Raw genomic sequence first — 18,252 nt, 5'->3', positions numbered from 1 at the left:
CAAACTTAAGGTCTGCTTTAACGGCTTGGCTGTCTCAAGTTAGTTTGTATTGTTAATGGAACACCTCGTTGTTGCCCAGTCATTGTATCATATGAAGAAGAGCTTGCCAGTTGGGTGCAACCGTCTGCCAATAAAAGATAAGACTATATTTGCAAGGATCATTTCTAGAGTGAAAATGTTTTGAAGGGATTGGTCTCGGTATCCACCAGGAGGAGTGGGAGTGTTTTCTTCTCAGCACCGAGCTGACAATAAGTTCAGTTGTTTAAATCATTAAGCAAATTTCAAATGGATCACTGCTAATGTTAAAACAATTTAAGAACACTTTAAACAGTAATGTGATTTGCACTACGCAGGACTAGACTGAGCTTAAATAAAGACATTACATCTGAAAATAACTTGTGCTTACCCCCACTTACAAGGAAAGTGTCAAACTTTGTATTCGTCCTCATAACGTGTTAGAAAATGTAAACAGCAGTTGGAGAATGCCGAAGTCGATCATCCCAGCATGTTAAACGAGGGCATTTCTCCTTTGAGCTACGTCTAGTAATAGATCGTTTATACTGTTCTCAATGGTCCGCATCCCAGCCTGAGACCACGATCCAGTGGTAGACGGAGATGTTTTCAAAGTAATATGTTATTTGGAATATTAAAACAATCATGTTAAATAACACATGTTTGGACACAAAATATTTTTCAGTGATGTTAACAAGTAGTCTGTTTACAAGAAAATGCAATCTGTGTTAGGAACACTATTTTAGTCGGATATAAAATGGAAATTAAAATGGTATTGAGTGCTCAGAAGAGTGTGGTATCAGCTGTTGATTTCCTTGAAACAATCTTTTATAGTAAAATGAACACATTTATTCCTTTTAAAAATAAGTAAAATTGAACTGTCAGAAGTGGGATTTGAACCCACATCTCCACTCGGAGACCAGAACACACAATTCTTTGGAAAGACAGAGTTCTTGTAGATGCCTGTAGATGCCAGGCATTCCGGTTCAGATCTGAAATTCTGTGTCATACAAAAAATCATTTCAAGATCGCGGTGGTGGTGATCTCGATCAAAATCTATTACAATGTGAATCAAAAAGGATCTTCTATCTCCATAAATAAATTATAGCGCTTTGAGATTATATATGTTACTAGCGGATTGTTTAGAAATGTACTTAATTATATTAAAGCTGTTCTAAAAAAGAATGTTATCTCGAAAATGGAGTCTTGTCAAGCCGAAATAGCGTTAGACTGAAAATCTAAAGGTCCCTGGTTTGATCCCAGGTTTCGGCAAACAGCAAGAATTTTTTTGTTTTCTATTATTTTGAACTAAAAAACAGAGCACATTTTTTTCTTCAGTGTAATTGGAAGAAATAACAACGTATCAGAGTGCCATTTTCTAATGTGATTAAGAAATGCAAAAAGCATCGTCCCTGGGTGGGCTTGAACCACCAACCTTTCGGTTAACAGCCGAACGCGCTAACCGATTGCGCCACAGAGACCAACCCGGCAAACTACAAAAACTAACTTGCTGCAGCACACTAGCACAAGCAAGGACTTTGTAAAGAATTGTGTGTTGGTTTCCAAATGGTTGTGTGGGTTCAAATCCCACTCTGACAGTTGACTTTTACTTATTTTTAAAATGAATAAATGTGTTCATTTTATTATAAAAGATTTTCAAGGAAATCAACAGCTGATACCAAACTCTTGTCAGCACTCAATACCATTTCAATTTCTGCCTCGTCAAACAAGCTCGAGCCGCAGCACACAGCGCTGCTGCATCGGGAAACAGAGGTGGATTTTAAAGCGACTGAAGCTGCTGAATGTAGTGGAAATTGGTATTTGAGAGTTAAGGCGTTTAAGATGATGTCGGAGATGGGTCTGCCTTTGGGCAGAGATGAAGAATGCGTAGATCTGAGGCCTCTGCAGAACCTGAGAGGATGAGAATGCGTTGCTCGGAGGCTGCTGCAAAACCTATTGATTTGATCAGGAGCAGTCTAAGAGTGTATTGTCTATTGCGGTGCTGGAGGACTCTTGACTGAAATGTTGATAATCGTAGGACATAGTTTCCGTATGTGCCTGGAAGCTCAAATTGAATGAAATGGACTTTGAAAGTTGTATAAAGTGCCTTGATGAAGTGGGGGGCAAATGAGGAAGTGCAAATCCGGGAGCAAGGAGGTTGCAGGAATGGCATGATGCAAGGAAGCTGGAAAATTAATGTGACGGTGGATTCTTAACATCTCAGAAAGCTGATAAGCATGGCTTCATGACCAGATCCTCGAAGGGAGGGGTTTTGATTTGAAATAATCAAGTTAATATATGAAGCAAAAGAGGTTGAGGCAGGACGGGACTGAGAATCCCTCGGAAAGACAACAAACTGCAGGAATTAATAGAAAGTTTGGAGTGTGCGAGATTCGCAGCGATAGCAAATCAGTTTAAATTATGTAGTTTGTGGTGTTATGCTGCCATCTCGAGGTTGCGATTGGAATTGAAACTATTGGCTTCAGTGAAGCAGGGTAGCATATATCTGGTTATTGCAAATTAAAATCCTTGTCTATGGATAAAACGTTTGCTTTAGAACAGTTAGTGATGATATAAGTAAGTTAACGTAGGTCTAGAAGAGGAGTCTGCAGTATTTAGATGTCATAATTCGGCGAGTTGAAGCTCTCATATTGCAAAAGCGCAGCAGCAGGAGCCAGAAGATTGCAGTAGTGAGGCACAGGCTCGCATTGCCTGTTAAAGCTGCCTGGTCGCCATGGCAACCTACCTCTCCCAGTAGTCACTCGATGAGGCGTTGCCGTGGTAACCATGGTCTGTGAGGCACCGGTGTGAAAGAGTTGCAGTGCAGCGGTGACGTCGGAACAGTCTTTCTGATGAAAACGCAGAGCAAGCTGGGAATGACGCTGCGCTTTGAACGGCGCTGTAGCTGCGCTGGAGACTGGAGGGAGCAGAGAAGACTAACGATGGAGCTCCTGCAGAAAAATACAAAAGCTGAATGATGAAAAGAATCACCTGAGCAGGTAGGAAAATAGCTGATACTGTCTACTAGCGCTGAGCAGAGAAATGACCTGCAGTGAAAGGAGCGAATAACAAAAAAACAAACACAGACCAAAAACAAACACAGACGAAGGGCGGAAGCAGTGCTGGGTGTATAAATAGAAAAGAAGGAGAGATTGACATGCAAGCTACCTAACGGGATTGCCAATACCGCTCTGGTCACGCCCTTTTTACCTGACCAAACACAGCAGCGCAAGATAATGGCAGAGAGACTGGAACTTGATTGAAATTTGTTTGTCGCTATATAATCAATAAATTGTATAAATTGTATAAATAAATGTCCGGAGACATTCAAATCCAGGCACGTTAAAAAATGAAATATAGTGGAATAGAAATAAAGACGGCTTTGACCTCGACGTGATTTGAACACGCAACCTTCTGATCTGGAGTCAGACGCGCTACCGTTGCGCCACGAAGTCCTGGCGTAGTGCATGCTTGTTATGCAATCCTAGAGTGCACAGCGTGACATGACAGAATGCAATAATGTGTCAATTTACCAAAAAAAGAAACACAAATAAATGTGTATTATTTGTGAATAAACTATCTTGCTTCTATGATGGGACCGGAGACCTTACATCCGCATTCTAATGATTTACTCACATCCTGATGTAACTATCACTATTTAATCATATCCTGATGTAACTATCACTATTACCTGCTGTATTATTGAATTGTGGTTTGTCAAACTTGTACTTTACTTGAACAAAAGTTATTGTATTTCTTGCTCTTATTGTATTACTTGTATTGTAACGCTTGAAATGTTTTTGCTTACGATTGTAAGTCGCCCTGGATAAGGGTGTCTGCTAAGTAATAAATAATAATAATAATAATAATAATGATCGTCCCACCCCAGAGAGACTTTGTCTTGACCAGGGATTAATATAATTTAAAAACAAACTGCGATGGTTCCACGCGATGGGAATGTGAATAGAGTCAAATACATTTGCATCATTCTGTATATATATATAATATATATATTTCGAGTAACTGTAGCTTTATTATCATATTGAAGACACATTACACATGACCACAGTTCTGTAACAAAATGACAATAACAAGAACGTTCCCATACCGGGAATCGAACCCGGGCCGCCAGGGTGAAAACCAGGAATCCTAACCGCTAGACCATATGGGAAGCTGAGGAACAAAATCATGGACATGCAACAGTAGCTAGTAGTATACAGTACAATGATTGGTAAAAACAAGAACCGATATTTCATTATAAACACGTTACAAATGAAAGCAAACTTAAAGCCATTTATTTTTATTCTCAATTAACACAAACTCTTTAATTGCTAATAAATAAATAAATAAATAAATAAATAAATAAATAATCTCCCTTTGTGCTTCTCGGAAGACATAGGATGGAGGGCGCACTGCAGTTTTTCAGTCTGGGGAATATTACAAATTAGGAGACTGTGCTTTAAAATACACATGTAGGGCGGGCATCTCACACTTTGTATTTATCTCCATAATGCGTTGGGACTAAATACGCAGATACGTTAAAACTATTTGGAGAATGCGGGCATCGATCCCGCTACTTCTCGCATGCTAAGTGAGCGCGCTACCATTTGGGCTAATTCCCCTTGAATTATGCCAGCGATTACCATAGGCTTCATCGCAGCTTGATATGAGCAATTCAGATTGTCTTTTTTTTGTGGGGGGGAGCGTTAGACTGAAAATCTAAAGGTCCCTGGTTTGATCCCAGGTTTCGGCAAACAGCAAGAATTTGTTTTGTATTATTTTGAACTAAAAAACAGAGCACATTTTTTTCTTCAGTGTAATTGGAAGAAATAACAACGTATCAGAGTGCTATTTTCTAATGTGATTAAGAAATGCAAAAAGCATCGTCCCTGGGTGGGCTTGAACCACCAACCATTCAATTAACAGCCAAACGCGCTCACCGATTGCACCACAGAGACCAACCTGTCAAACCTCAAAAACTAACTTGCTGCAGCACTCTAGCACAAGCAAGGACTTTGTAAAGAATTGTGTGTGTTGGTTTCCAAATGGAGGCGTGGGTTCAAATCTCACTTCTGACAGTTGACTTTTACTTATTTTTAAAATGAATAAATGTGTTCATTTTATTATAAAAGATTTTCAAGGAAATCAACAGCTGATACCAAACTCTTATCAGCACTCAATACCATTTTAATTTCTGCCTCGTCAAACAAGCTCGAGCCACAGCACACAGTGCTGCTGCATCGGGACAGAGGTGGATTTTAAAGCGACTGAATCAACGAGCTAAGACTACTTTTTGAAGAAATTGAAAACATACCTCTAGTCGAAATATTTGCTATTTAGTTAATCCATTTAATTTTTGAATTTGCAAATGGCAGACTACATTGCCAAAAATCTGACAATCTGAATTGCTCATATCAAGCTGCGATGTAGCCTATGAGAATCACTGGCATAATTCGAGGGGAATTAGCTCAAATGGTAGAGCGCTCGCTTCGCATGCGAGAAGTAGCGGGATCGATGCCCGCATTCTCCAAATAGTTTTAATATATCTGCGTATTTAGTCCCAACGCATTATGGAAATACATACAGTGTGACAATTCTTTGTAACAGAGTTGCCCGCCCTACATGTGTATTTTAAAGCAGTCTGCTAATTTGTAATATTCCTGCAGACTGAAAAACTGCAGTGCGCCCTCCATCGTATGCCTTCCGAGAAGCACAAAGGGAGATTTTTTATATTTTTTAGCAATTGAAGAGTTTGTGTTAATTGAGAATAAATATAAATGGCTTGAAGTTTGCTTTAATTTGTAACGTGTTTGTAATGAATTAGTGGTTTTTTACCATCATTGTACTGTATACTAGCTACTGTTGCATGTCCAGGAGTTTGTTAATCAGCTTCCCATATGGTCTAGCGGTTAGGATTCCTGGTTTTCACCCAGGTGGCACGGGTTCGACTCCCGGTATGGGAACGTCTTTGTTATTGTCATTTTGTTACAGAACTGTGGTCATGTGTAATGGAAATCATTATGATGATAAACCTACAGTTACTTGAAATTATATATATATATATATATATATATATATATATATATATATATATATATATATATATATATACACAGAATGATGCAATGTATTTGTCTCTATTCACATCACCTCACATTTCACTGGTTGCCTACGAGGGCTTGAGAGGGGTGACGTAAAAGTGAGAGAGAAAGAGCAAAGTTTAAACACATAACATACAACAATCTGTCACTCGCTCCCGACGGGTCAAGCAGCATCCTCTGGCTGCTGGGCATTTAGTGGAACAAGAGACAGGAAGGGGACCAACAGGACAAAAGGACAGATCCTTCGCAACTCAGTGCGGCATCCTCAGGCAGCTAAGCTGTCAGCTGGGCAGCGGGGAGAGCTTAGGAAATGTGTCTCGGGTCCGTTTAGGAGAGACAAAAACAGAGAACCCCCTCCGTTTAGGACAGACGGAAACAGAGAAACGATGGAATGCTGTCAGTAGTGTGCAGTGGCCTGCTGTAGAGAGCAGAGAGCTGCTGAATGTAGTGGAAATTGGTATTTGAGAGTTAAGGCGTTTAAGATGATGTCGGAGATGGGTCTGCCTTTGGGCAGAGATGAAGAATGCGTAGATCTGAGGCCTCTGCAGAACCTGAGAGGATGAGAATGCGTTGCTCGGAGGCTGCTGCAAAACCTATTGATTTGATCAGGAGCAGTCTAAGAGTGTATTGTCTATTGCGGTGCTGGAGGACTCTTGACTGAAATGTTGATAATCGTAGGACATAGTTTCCGTATGTGCCTGGAAGCTCAAATTGAATGAAATGGACTTTGAAAGTTGTATAAAGTGCCTTGATGAAGTGGGGGGCAAATGAGGAAGTGCAAATCCGGGAGCAAGGAGGTTGCAGGAATGGCATGATGCAAGGAAGCTGGAAAATTAATGTGACGGTGGATTCTTAACATCTCAGAAAGCTGATAAGCATGGCTTCATGACCAGATCCTCGAAGGGAGGGGTTTTGATTTGAAATAATCAAGTTAATATATGAAGCAAAAGAGGTTGAGGCAGGTTGGGACTGAGAATCCCTCGGAAAGACAACGAACTGCAGGAATTGATAGAAAGTTTGGAGTGTGCGAGATTCGCAGCGATAGCAAATCAGTTTAAATTATGTAGTTTGTGGTGTTATGCTGCCATCTCGAGGTTGCGATTGGAATTGAAACTATTGGCTTCAGTGAAGCAGGGTAGCATATATCTGGTTATTGCAAATTAAAATCCTTGTCTATGGATAAAACGTTTGCTTTAGAACAGTTAGTGATGATATAAGTAAGTTAACGTAGGTCTAGAAGAGGAGTCTGCAGTATTTAGATGTCATAATTCGGCGAGTTGAAGCTCTCATATTGCAAAAGCGCAGCAGCAGGAGCCAGAAGATTGCAGTAGTGAGGCACAGGCTCGCATTGCCTGTTAAAGCTGCCTGGTCGCCATGGCAACCTACCACTCCCAGTAGTCACTCGATGAGGCGTTGCCGTGGTAACCATGGTCTGTGAGGCGCCGGTGTAAAAGAGTTGCAGTGCAGCGGTGACGTCGGAACAGTCTTTCTGATGAAAACGCAGAGCAAGCTGAGAATGACGCTGCGCTTTGAACGGCGCTGTAGCTGCGCTGGAGACTGGAGGGAGCAGAGAAGACTAACGATGGAGCTCCTGCAGAAAAATACAAAAGCTGAATGATGAAAAGAATCACCTGAGCAGGTAGGAAAATAGCTGATACTGTCTACCAGCGCTGAGCAGAGAAATGACCTGCAGTGAAAGGAGCGAATAACAAAAAAACAAACACAGACCAAAAACAAACACAGACGAAGGGCGGAAGCAGTGCTGGGTGTATAAATAGAAAAGAAGGAGAGATTGACATGCAAGCTACCTAACGGGATTGCCCATACCGCTCTGGTCACGCCCTTTTTACCTGACCAAACACAGCAGCGCAAGATAATGGCAGATAGACTGGAACTTGATTGAAACTGAACTGCCCCCCCCCCCAGGAAGTAATTTGTTTGTCGCTTTATAATCAATATGTTGTGTAGGCTAAATTGTATAAATAAATGTCCGGAGACATTCAAATCCAGGCACGTTAAAAAATGAAATATAGTGGAATAGAAATAAAGACGGCTTTGACCTCGACGTGATTTGAACACGCAACCTTCTGATCTGGAGTCAGACGCGCTACCGTTGCGCCACGAAGTCCTGGCGTACTGCATGCTTGTTATGCAATCCTAGAGTGCACAGCGTGACATGACAGAATGCAATAATGTGTCAATTTACCAAAAAAAGAAACAAAAATAAATGTGTATTATTTGTGAATAAACTATCTTGCTTCTATGATGGGACCGGAGACCTTACATCCGCATTCTAATGATTTACTCACATCCTGATGTAACTATCACTATTTAATCATATCCTGATGTAACTATCACTATTACCTGCTGTATTATTGAATTGTGGTTTGTCAAACTTGTACTTTACTTGAACAAAAGTTATTGTATTTCTTGCTCTTATTGTATTACTTGTATTGTAACGCTTGAAATGTTTTTGCTTACGATTGTAAGTCGCCCTGGATAAGGGTGTCTGCTAAGTAATAAATAATAATAATAATAATAATAATAATAATAATGATCGTCCCACCCCAGAGAGACTTTGTCTTGACCAGGGATTAATATAATTTAAAAACAAACTGCGATGGTTCCACGCGATGGGAATGTGAATAGAGTCAAATACATTTGCATCATTCTGTATATATATATAATATATATATTTCGAGTAACTGTAGCTTTATTATCATATTGAAGACACATTACACATGACCACAGTTCTGTAACAAAATGACAATAACAAGAACGTTCCCATACCGGGAATCGAACCCGGGCCGCCTGGGTGAAAACCAGGAATCCTAACCGCTAGACCATATGGGAAGCTAAGGAACAAAATCATGGACATGCAACAGTAGCTAGTAGTATACAGTACAATGATTGGTAAAAACAAGAACCGATATTTCATTATAAACACGTTACAAATGAAAGCAAACTTAAAGCCATTTATTTTTATTCTCAATTAACACAAACTCTTTAATTGCTAATAAATAAATAAATAAATAAATAAATAAATAAATAATCTCCCTTTGTGCTTCTCGGAAGACATACGATGGAGGGCGCACTGCAGTTTTTCAGTCTGGGGAATATTACAAATTAGGAGACTGTGCTTTAAAATACACATGTAGGGCGGGCGTCTCACACTTTGTATTTATCTCCATAATGCGTTGGGACTAAATACGCAGATACGTTAAAACTATTTGGAGAATGCGGGCATCGATCCCGCTACTTCTCGCATGCTAAGCGAGCGCTCTACCATTTGAGCTAATTCCCCTTGAATTATGCCAGCGATTACCATAGGCTTCATCGCAGCTTGATATGAGCAATTCAGATTGTCTTTTTTTTTTTTTTTTGTGGGGGGGAGCGTTAGACTGAAAATCTAAAGGTCCCTGGTTTGATCCCAGGTTTCGGCAAACAGCAAAAATGTGTTTTGTATTATTTTGAACTAAAAAACAGAGCACATTTTTTTCTTCAGTGTAATTGGAAGAAATAACAACGTATCAGAGTGCCATTTTCTAATGTGATTAAGAAATGCAAAAAGCATCGTCCCTGGGTGGGCTTGAACCACCAACCATTCAATTAACAGCCGAACGCGCTAACCGATTGCACCACAGAGACCAACCTGTCAAACCTCAAAAACTAACTTGCTGCAGCACTCTAGCACAAGCACGGACTTTGTAAAGAATTGTGTGTGTTGGTTTCCAAATGGAGGCGTGGGTTCAAATCTCACTTCTGACAGTTGACTTTTACTTATTTTTAAAATGAATAAATGTGTTCATTTTATTATAAAAGATTTTCAAGGAAATCAACAGCTGATACCAAACTCTTATCAGCACTCAATACCATTTTAATTTCTGCCTCGTCAAACAAGCTCGAGCCACAGCACACAGTGCTGCTGCATCGGGACACAAAGGTGGATTTTAAAGCGACTGAATCAATGAGCTAAGACTACTTTCTGAAGAAATTGAAAACATACCTCTAGTCGAAATATTTGCTATTTAGTTAATCCATTTATTTTTTGAATTTGCAAATGGCAGACTACATTGCCAAAAATCTGACAATCTGAATTGCTCATATCAAGCTGCGATGTAGCCTATGAGAATCACTGGCATAATTCGAGGGGAATTAGCTCAAATGGTAGAGCGCTCGCTTCGCATGCGAGAAGTAGCGGGATCGATGCCCGCATTCTCCAAATAGTTTTAATATATCTGCGTATTTAGTCCCAACGCATTATGGAAATACATACAGTGTGACAATTCTTTGTAACAGAGTTGCCCGCCCTACATGTGTATTTTAAAGCAGTCTGCTAATTTGTAATATTCCTGCAGACTGAATAACTGCAGTGCGCCCTCCATCGTATGCCTTCCGAGAAGCACAAAGGGAGATTTTTTATATTTTTTAGCAATTGAAGAGTTTGTGTTAATTGAGAATAAATATAAATGGCTTGAAGTTTGCTTTAATTTGTAACGTGTTTGTAATGAATTAGTGGTTTTTTACCATCATTGTACTGAATACTAGCTACTGTTGCATGTCCAGGAGTTTGTTAATCAGCTTCCCATATGGTCTAGCGGTTAGGATTCCTGGTTTTCACCCAGGTGGCACGGGTTCGACTCCCGGTATGGGAACGTCTTTGTTATTGTCATTTTGTTACAGAACTGTGGTCATGTGTAATGGAAATCATTATGATGATAAACCTACAGTTACTTGAAATTATATATATATATATATATATATATATATATATATATATATATATATATATATATATATATATATATATATATATACACAGAATGATGCAATGTATTTGTCTCTATTCACATCACCTCACATTTCACTGGTTGCCTACGAGGGCTTGAGAGGGGTGATGTAAAAGTGAGAGAGAAAGAGCAAAGTTTAAACACATAACATACAACAATCTGACACTCGCTCCCGACGGGTCAAGCAGCATCCTCTGGCTGCTGGGCATTTAGTGGAACAAGAGACAGGAAGGGGACCAACAGGACAAAAGGACAGATCCTTCGCAACTCAGTGCGGCATCCTCAGGCAGCTAAGCTGTCAGCTGGGCAGCGGGGAGAGCTTAGGAAATGTGTCTCGGGTCCGTTTAGGAGAGACAAAAACAGAGAACCCCCTCCGTTTAGGACAGACGGAAACAGAGAAACGATGGAATGCTGTCAGTAGTGTGCAGTGGCCTGCTGTAGAGAGCAGAGAGCTGCTGAATGTAGTGGAAATTGGTATTTGAGAGTTAAGGCTTTTAAGATGATGTCGGAGATGGGTCTGCCTTTGGGCAGAGATGAAGAATGCGTAGATCTGAGGCCTCTGCAGAACCTGAGAGGATGAGAATGCGTTGCTCGGAGGCTGCTGCAAAACCTATTGATTTGATCAGGAGCAGTCTAAGAGTGTATTGTCTATTGCGGTGCTGGAGGACTCTTGATTGAAATGTTGATAATCGTAGGACATAGTTTCCGTATGTGCCTGGAAGCTCAAATTGAATGAAATGGACTTTGAAAGTTGTATTAAGTGCCTTGTTGAAGTTGGGGGCAAATGAGGAAGTGCAAATCCGGGAGCAAGAAGGTTGCAGGAATGGCCTGATGCAAGGAAGCTGGAAAATTAATGTGACAGTGGATTCTTAACATCTCAGAAAGCTGATAAGCATGGCTTCATGACCAGATCCTCGAATGGAGGGGTTTTGATTTGAAATAATCAAGTTAATATATGAAGCAAAAGAGGTTGAGGCAGGACGGGACTGAGAATCCCTCGGAAAGACAACGAACTGCAGGAATTGATAGAAGGTTTGGAGTGTGCGAGATTCGCAGCGATAGCAAATCAGTTTAAATTATGTAGTTTGTGGTGTTATGCTGCCATCTCGAGGTTGCGATTGGAATTGAAACTATTGGCTTCAGTGAAGCAGGGTAGCATATATTTGGTTATTGCGATTAAAATCCTTGTCTATGGATAAAACGTTTGCTTTAGAACAGTTAGTGATGATATAAGTAAGTTAACGTAGGTCTAGAAGAGGAGCCTGCAGTATTTAGATGTCATAATTCGGCGAGTTGAAGCTCTCATGTTGCAAAAGCGCAGCAGCAGGAGCCAGAAGATTGCAATAGTGAGGCACAGGCTCGCATTGCCTGTTAAAGCTGCCTGGTCGCCATGGCAACTTACCACTCCCAGTAGTCACTCGATGATGCGTTGCCATGGTAACCATGGTCTGTGAGGCGCTGCCATGGTAACCATGGTCTGTGAGGCGCCTTTGTGAAAGAGTTGCAGTGCAGCGGTGACCTCGGAACAGTCTTTCTGATGAAAACGCAGAGCAAGCTGAGAATGACGCTGCGCTTTGAACGGCGCTGTAGCTGCGCTGGAGACTGGAGGGAGCAGAAAAGACTAACGATGGAGCTCCTGCTGAAAAATACAAAAGCTGAATGATGAAAAGAATCACCTGAGCAGGTAGGAAAATAGCTGATACTGTCTACCAGCGCTGAGCAGAGAAATGATCTGCAGTGAAAGGAGCGAACAACAAAAAAACAAACACAAACCAAAAACAAACACAGACGAAGGGCGGAAGCAGTGCTGGGTGTATAAATTGAAAAGAAGGAGAGATTGACATGCAAACTACCTAACGGGATTGCCCATACCGCTCTGGTCACGCCCTTTTTACCTGACCAAACACAGCAGCGCAAGATAATGGCAGATAGACTGGAACTTGATTGAAACTGAACTGCCCCCCCCCCAGGAAGTAATTTGTTTGTCTCTTTATAATCAATATGTTGTGTAGGCTAAATTGTATAAATAAATGTCCGGAGACATTCAAATCCAAACACGTTAAAAAATGAAATATAGTGGAATAGAAATAAAGATGGCTTTGACGTCGAAGTGATTTGAACATGCAACCTTCTGATCTGGAGGCAGACGCGCTACCGTTGCGCCACGAAGTCCTGGCGTAGTGCATGCTTGTTATGCAATCCTAGAGAGCACAGCGTGACATGACAGAATGCAATAATGTGTTAATTTACCAACAAAAGAAACATAAATAAATGTGTAGGTATTTATTTGTGAATAAACTATCTTGCTTCTATGATGCGACCGGAGACCTTACATCCGCAATCTAATGATCGTCCCACCCCAGAGAGACTTTGTCTTGACCAGGGATTAATATAATTTAAAAACAAACTGCGATTGTTCCACGCGATGGGAATGTGAATAGAGTCAAATACATTTGCATCATTCTGTATATATATATATCGAGTAACTGTAGCTTTATTATCATATTGAAGACACATTACACATGACCACAGTTCTGTAACAAAATGACAATAACAAGAACGTTCCCATACCGAGAGTCGAACCCGGGCCGCCTGGGTGAAAACCAGGAATCCTAACCGCTAGACCATATGGGAAGCTGAGGAACAAAATCATGGACATGCAACAGTAGCTAGTATACAGTACAATGATTGGTAAAAACACAAGAACCAATATTTCATTATAAACACGTTACAAATGAAAGCAAACTTCAAGCCATTTATTTTTATTCTCAATTAACACAAACTCTTTAATTGCTAATAAATAAATAAATAAATCAATAAATAAATAAATAAATAAATAAATAATCAATCTCCCTTTGTGCTTCTCGGAAGACATACGATGGACGGTGCACTGCAGTTTTTCAGTCTTGGGAACATTACAAATTAGGAGAATGTGCTTTAAAATACACATGTAGGGCGGGCGTCTCTGTTACAAAGAATTGTCACACTTTGTATTTATCTTCATAATGCGTTGGGACTAAATACGCAGATACGTTAAAACTATTTGGAGAATGCGGGCATCGATCCCGCTACTTCTCGCATGCTAAGCAAGCGCTCTACCATTTGAGCTAATTCCCCTCAAATTCTGCTAGCGATTCTCATACGCTACATCGCAGCTTGATATGAGCAATTCAGATTGTCCTATTTTTTTTGTGGGGGGGGGCAAGGCAATGTAGTCTGCCATTTGCAAATTCAAAACATTTTTTTTAATTAAATAGCAAATATTTCGACAAGAGGCATGTTTTCAATTTCTTCAAAAAGTAGTCTCAGCTCGTTGATTTAGTTGTTTTAAAATCCACCTCTGTGTCCCGATGCAGCAGCACTGTGTGCTATGGCTCGAGCTTGTTTGACGAGGCAGGCAATGCAAAAATGCCAAAACTTGCTTTTGTTTCACATGACAAACTTAAGGTATGCTTTAACGGCTTGGCTGTCTCAAGTTAGTTTGTATTGTTAATGGAACACCTCGTTGTTGCCCAGTCATTGTATCATATGAAGAAGAGCTTGCCAGGTGGGGGCGACGGTCTGCCAATAAAAGATAAGACTATATTTGCAAGGATCATTTCTAGAGTGAAACTGTTTTGAAGGGATTGGTCTCGGTATCCACCAGGAGGAGTGGGAGTGTTTTCTTCTCAGCACCGAGCTGACAATAAGTTCAGTTGTTTAAATCATGAAGCAAATTTCAAATGGATCACTGCTAATGTTAAAACAATTTAAGAACACTTTAAACAGTAATGTGATTTGCACTACGCAGGACTAGATTGAGCTTAAATAAAGACATTACATCTGAAAATAACTTGTGCTTACCCCCACTTACAAGGAAAGTGTCAAACTTTGTATTCGTCCTCATAACGTGTTAGAAAATGTAAACAGCAGTTGGAGAATGCCGAAGTCGATCATCCCAGCATGTTAAACCAGGGCATTTCTCCTGTAAGCTACGTCTAGTAATAGATCGTTTATACTGTTCTCAATGGTCAACATATACAATCAATATGTTGTATAGGCTAAATTGTATAAATAAATGTCCGGAAACAGTCAAATTCAAACACGTTAAAAAATGAAATAGTGCGGAATAAAAAAAAGGCGGCTTTGACCTCGACGTGATTTGAACACGCAACCTTCTGATCTGGAGTCAGACGCGCTACCGTTGCGCCACGAAGTCCAGGTGAAATGGCAGCTTGTTATGCAATGCTAAAGTGTACAGCAAGCATGCCAAACACATGGTAATGCCGACTCTGATACTAGGAAAACACGCGGTATCACCAGGGTCATGGGAAACAGCCGACTCAATACTTGTTCGTAGCCAGCAGGGCTATGAAGTTGTCGGAAGTGTGTTTGATTCTCAGCTTTAAAAGTAAAGAAAACATAAAACAATACGATTTGCTTTTAGAAATTTCATTATTTGAAACGTGGGCATAAACACAGTTGTATTGGCTGGGAATCATATGCCTGTGTTTATTTATTTATTTTCTGCACGTATTAATTAGTATTGTGTGAATATTTTATTTAGATCGTGTGTGAACATTTTATTTAGATCGTTTTTTTTTTCTTTTCATAATTTTCATAATTTTCTGTTTGCTTTGCACTGTGTTTTTGCTGTGTTGATTATTATTTGTCTGTTTTGTTTGGTGCACGGGTGAAACGGAGTTCGTAATTAAAGTATTTTTTTGTTTTGTTTATCACAAGCACTGAGCACACGGACCTCAGGTCCCGCCCCAAACAATTGCTGGTACCTGTACACACCTGGAATTAGAAGGGCTTTGAGGTATAAAAAGAGTGAGGAACTAAGAGACTGGGAGCATGGAACTAGGAGATACCGGAATAGGAAAGAGAGAGAAGCTGAGGGAAGTAAACGAAAATAAAGAGGACGAGATTAGACAGCGAGTGGTTGGGGTTTTTTTTGTGCACGGACAGTGTCAGTTTCGTTTTGTTATTTTTTCTCGTAGACTCACTCTGGGAGGACTGCGGAATTTGGCGATTGAAGACATTTGAAAAGAGGTACTGACAAGAACCTTTGCGTTCGTGGTTTATGTCAGGATATCAGGATCTCTCCTGAGGACTTCAGCTGAAGCGCAGCACCCTATGGAGAGGGCTGCCCAAACAGGCGTCTGGACAGGAGCCCTAAGAGGAGGTCTGGACCAGAGAGTGGATGACGTATGGTTAAGTGAACAAATATACATTAAAATGCATCTAATGCTCAAAAATAAAACAATAATTCAAATAAACAAACTGTGCAAAAAAGGAAAACCAATCCAATTCAAATTCAAAAATCATATGTGATAACACTGAATAAAATAATAATCAACACATTCGTCACCCGTGACATTACCACCACTGCGATCTTGAAAATGTTTGTATGCCACAGAATTTAAGATCTGAAACGGAATGTTTGGCATCTACAAAATGTCTAGCTAGTGGTGGATGAATATATTTTCTCCTAATTGAACTTTTATGTTCGCTCATTAATGCGCAATTGTAACTGTCTAGTAGTTTTACCATCATATTGCAAATGGCTAGGACAAGAAATCACATTAATGACATGAGCTGAAGCACAATCACTTGTAAGATACTGTACTCTTTTTTTCGTTGTATGGCTTGTGCATTTTCTTAGTTTTAAATGTATTATCACAGGCGGTACACTTACGATTTGGAAAAAATCCAGTAGATTTGTCCAGTACACCTAGATCTCTCGAACATCTAAACGAGTCAGCCCTTAATAAAGACCGTCCGTGTTCATTTCGGCGTTTATGACATTGTCTATACACAACAGCTCTTATGTAATCCTATTGGTATCGAATCGATCGCAATAAATGTGTTCCATGTTTCCAGTCAGTTTGATAGTTTTAATACTGTATTACATTCTGAATACGAATATAGCTGAATTATTAATTGTTGGTAATACTTAGAATACCAGATACATATTTAGCATTAAAAAGCAATACATGTGATTTATTTAAACAGTCGTTCATTATTTTGTGTATCAGCGGCCACACAAAGCTGAGCGCAGTGCGGTATACTGTAATGATGCTCCAGTCAGTCTGTCCGGACTGCACCTGAACCATCTTAAAAACACGAAGCCCCTAATAAGCTAATTTGTAAAAGTTAGTAAAGAGTTGCGCTAATATAACGAAGCTAAATTTGAACTCCTAGCTGGTACAACGAGAGAGGACGAGAGGGCGGGGCAGAGAAGGAGGGGGAGACGCTGCTAGGCAACCGGCTCGTGAACATTCCGCTCAGCTGAGGAGCGACCGTTAGGATTTAAAAATGCGAACGTTCCGAGCGGCGTTCAGCGCTTCGTTAAATTAACACAGTGTTGCTGGCATGTGAATATAACCATATTTTAAATACTCAAATAGGACTGTATTAAAAAATATATATGTTTTTCAAAGTAATATGTTATTTGGAATATTAAAACAATCAATTTAAATAACACATGTTTGGACACCAAAATATTGTTTTTCCTTATAACGTGTTAGAAAATGTAATCAGCAGTTGGAGAATGCCGAAGTCGATCATCCTAGCATGTTAAACGAGGGCATTTCTCCTGTAAGCTGCGTTTAGTAATAGATGGTTTATACTGTTCTCAATGGTCCACATCCCAGCCTGAGACCACGATCCAGTGGTAGACGGAGATGTTTTTCAAAGTAATATGTTATTTGGAATTTTAAAACAATCAAGTTAAATAACATGTTTGGACACAAAATATTTTTCAGTGACGTTAACAAGTAGTCTGTTTACAACAAAAATGCAATCTGTGTTAGGAACACTATTTTAGTCCGATTTAAAATGGAAATTAAAATGGTATTGAGTGCTGAAATTTATTATTTTTAAAAATAAGTAAAAGTCAACTATCAGAAGTGGGATTTGAACCCACGCCTCCATTCAGAGAACAGAACACACAATTCTTTAGAACGACAGAGTCCTCGAGTCTGACGCCTTAGACCACTCGGCCATTGTGACAAGCTGCGTTTGTTAATGTAGAAAACCGCATTATTTATTTCAGCACACACTAGGGGGTCGTATCAAGGCCCGATTGGGTTTATTACGCACATACCAACTGATGCTCCATGAATGATGTTAAGACAATTCTAAAAAAAGAAACGGATTGAAGTCAACCCAAAAAAGTAAGATTATTTATTTCAATATCGTTATAGCTATAAACGATGCATGCTTTTTACAATAGCAATTGCTATTTGACAATGACCAATAAGTAATTTTGTTGCAATACTGTATAAAATGTGAACAGAATCAGACTTTGCTCCGTTGTCTCGAAGAAACATCTTCAATTTGTATTTAAAAAGGACGCCAAACGT

The 18,252-nt window shown here is 39.9% G+C and overlaps 10 non-coding genes across 10 annotated transcripts; 2 read left to right on the top strand and 8 right to left on the bottom strand.

Annotated features, from left to right (window-relative positions):
• Positions 1 to 1,419: 1,419 nt before the first annotated feature.
• trnan-guu (transfer RNA asparagine (anticodon GUU)) lies at positions 1,420 to 1,493 on the bottom strand. Its single transcript has one exon. It is a non-coding gene; the product is annotated as a tRNA-Asn (tRNA).
• Positions 1,494 to 3,395: 1,902 nt separating this feature from the next.
• Positions 3,396 to 3,467, bottom strand: trnaw-cca (transfer RNA tryptophan (anticodon CCA)). Its single transcript has one exon. It is a non-coding gene; the product is annotated as a tRNA-Trp (tRNA).
• A 644-nt stretch (positions 3,468 to 4,111) lies between these two features.
• On the bottom strand, positions 4,112 to 4,183 carry trnae-uuc (transfer RNA glutamic acid (anticodon UUC)). The gene has a single exon. It is a non-coding gene; the product is annotated as a tRNA-Glu (tRNA).
• A 1,720-nt stretch (positions 4,184 to 5,903) lies between these two features.
• Positions 5,904 to 5,975, top strand: trnae-uuc (transfer RNA glutamic acid (anticodon UUC)). The gene has a single exon. It is a non-coding gene; the product is annotated as a tRNA-Glu (tRNA).
• Positions 5,976 to 8,169: 2,194 nt separating this feature from the next.
• trnaw-cca (transfer RNA tryptophan (anticodon CCA)) lies at positions 8,170 to 8,241 on the bottom strand. Its single transcript has one exon. It is a non-coding gene; the product is annotated as a tRNA-Trp (tRNA).
• Positions 8,242 to 8,894: 653 nt separating this feature from the next.
• trnae-uuc (transfer RNA glutamic acid (anticodon UUC)) lies at positions 8,895 to 8,966 on the bottom strand. Its single transcript has one exon. It is a non-coding gene; the product is annotated as a tRNA-Glu (tRNA).
• A 1,730-nt stretch (positions 8,967 to 10,696) lies between these two features.
• On the top strand, positions 10,697 to 10,768 carry trnae-uuc (transfer RNA glutamic acid (anticodon UUC)). Its single transcript has one exon. It is a non-coding gene; the product is annotated as a tRNA-Glu (tRNA).
• A 2,697-nt stretch (positions 10,769 to 13,465) lies between these two features.
• trnae-uuc (transfer RNA glutamic acid (anticodon UUC)) lies at positions 13,466 to 13,537 on the bottom strand. Its single transcript has one exon. It is a non-coding gene; the product is annotated as a tRNA-Glu (tRNA).
• Positions 13,538 to 15,029: 1,492 nt separating this feature from the next.
• On the bottom strand, positions 15,030 to 15,101 carry trnaw-cca (transfer RNA tryptophan (anticodon CCA)). Its single transcript has one exon. It is a non-coding gene; the product is annotated as a tRNA-Trp (tRNA).
• A 2,687-nt stretch (positions 15,102 to 17,788) lies between these two features.
• On the bottom strand, positions 17,789 to 17,899 carry trnas-cga (transfer RNA serine (anticodon CGA)). Its single transcript has 2 exons — positions 17,862 to 17,899; positions 17,789 to 17,827 (listed from the first exon to the last, which is right to left on the bottom strand). It is a non-coding gene; the product is annotated as a tRNA-Ser (tRNA).
• Between the last annotated feature and the right edge of the window lie 353 nt (positions 17,900 to 18,252).

Source organism: Acipenser ruthenus, chromosome 35 (genome assembly GCF_902713425.1).
Source record: "Acipenser ruthenus chromosome 35, fAciRut3.2 maternal haplotype, whole genome shotgun sequence".
Classification (NCBI taxonomy): domain Eukaryota; kingdom Metazoa; phylum Chordata; class Actinopteri; order Acipenseriformes; family Acipenseridae; genus Acipenser; species Acipenser ruthenus.
This window is presented reverse-complemented; position numbering and strand designations above follow the sequence as displayed.